Source organism: Echinops telfairi, unplaced genomic scaffold (genome assembly GCF_000313985.2).
Source record: "Echinops telfairi isolate 266 unplaced genomic scaffold, ASM31398v2 ScPeMD7_7420;HRSCAF=8458, whole genome shotgun sequence".
Lineage (NCBI taxonomy): Eukaryota > Metazoa > Chordata > Mammalia > Afrosoricida > Tenrecidae > Echinops > Echinops telfairi.
Window position 1 is genome coordinate 35,684,838 of NW_022111320.1, and position 1,914 is coordinate 35,686,751.

Genomic DNA, 1,914 nt, shown 5'->3' on the forward strand with positions numbered 1-1,914 from the left:
TCATACATACAGTAAGTATGCAAAAAGATATGACTGAACCTTCATCTATAACCACCCTTTATATCTGCACTTCCTTCTATTTATGTTACAAGACCAATGATTTTCTGATTCCATCCATGTCTTGCAGGCTCCAGCTCTCAGAAAATATTTATTAGGTGGAGGTAATCATTTAACTGGAAACTATTTGAACTTTCCTTCTCTGACAAGCTTGTGCCTCATATAGACTCTCACCTTTCCTGACATATCTATGCCCTGTTGTCCAGTCAATTCTGACTCATAGCAACCCCAAGACTGTACATCTTAGAAGCAAACAACCTCACCTTTCTCTTGAAGAGCGTCTGGTAGGTATGAATTGCCAACCTTTCAAAAGTTAGCATCCCAAGGCTTACTGCCTATCTATCTATCTATCTATCATCTATCTATCTATCTATCTATCTATCTATCTATCTATCTATCTATCTATCTATCTATCTACCTACCTATCTATCATCTATCTATCTATCTATCATCTATCTATCTTTAAAACCATTACCATCAAGTCGACTCTGACTCAAGGTGACTCCATGTACCACCACAGAGTAGAATTGCTTCATAGTGGTTTCTAGGCCGACGTTTCCTTTCTTTGGGCCTGTGTGTGTGTTTATTTCGTTAATTTATTTAAATCATTTTATTGGCATAGACTTCACATCTTGAGCAATTAAATCGTTCAATCATATTAAGAAGAGTTGTGGATTCATCACCACAATCAGTTTAAACCATTTTCTTCTTGTGCTCATTGTTGTTAGTTCCACATCCCCTACTCCGCTTGTCCCCTACCATGCCCCCGGGCAGTGATTAATGCAGCTACTGTCTCAAACATTTACTTGTACTGGGTGTCATAGATAGAAAATCTTACAAAACACAAGCCGGAAGCAAGCAAACAAAACCCAACAACAATGCCTGGTCAACATATAGAAAAGCCTCAGTAGAAAAGAAAGCAGAAAATATTAAAAACTGAAACTATAAAATAGGTCAAAAGGGAGGTCAAATGATAAAGCATTACAGTTTAACCTAACTACCTCTACCATAATCAATCTGCAATGGTCTCTGTTGGATAGCAAGGTTATTCACATCCCTGGACTATGTTTAGATGGGACTCACAGAAGGCTTAACCCTACAAATCGACTTTGGACTTGCACTGTCATCCATAGCCTTCTGTAAACTAGGTGTTCCTAATTTAAACTCTGAGACCGGTCCCCCAATAGGATTTGGATTTTATTATTTATGATCCTTGGATCACCCAGGCTGGTGTGCTTCTTCCATGTGGGCTTAGTTGATGCCTCAATGAATGGCTGCTGGTTTTAAGATCAGTCTTTAAGACCCCACTCTTCTTTCTGATCGCAGAGCATCATCTAGTTTCTCCACCACACTTTGCTACATCACCCGTGCCTTCAGTGAGCTCTTCATGTGAGCAGGCTTCACGTAGGGCATTGCCATAAGAACTAACTGTTGTTAGATTTCAGGCTTCACGTAGGGCATTGCCATAAGAACTAACGGTTGTTAGATTTGGACTAGAATTAAGTGTGATCCCCAAATACATCATATATCTATGGTTTATATATGTGTCTGGTTCACTTTAGAAGTATCATATTATTTTATGATTGAGAACATTATAAAATCATCACCTCGGAGCTTAAGGTAATTCTATTGATAGTGTCATTAATTTAGCCAATGGTATAGACCTTAAAACACTTTTGAGAAAATTATACAAGTATAAGTTGACTTCAAGCTGCAATACATGAATTGTTGACTTGTAGAGATTAAATTCTCCAACGGCTGGACACTACTTACGTGAATAATGGGTGTTGATGATAGGTCAAAACTTTCAATAATATTCATTCACAAAGGCAGAACCATGCCTACTAGGCGAATACA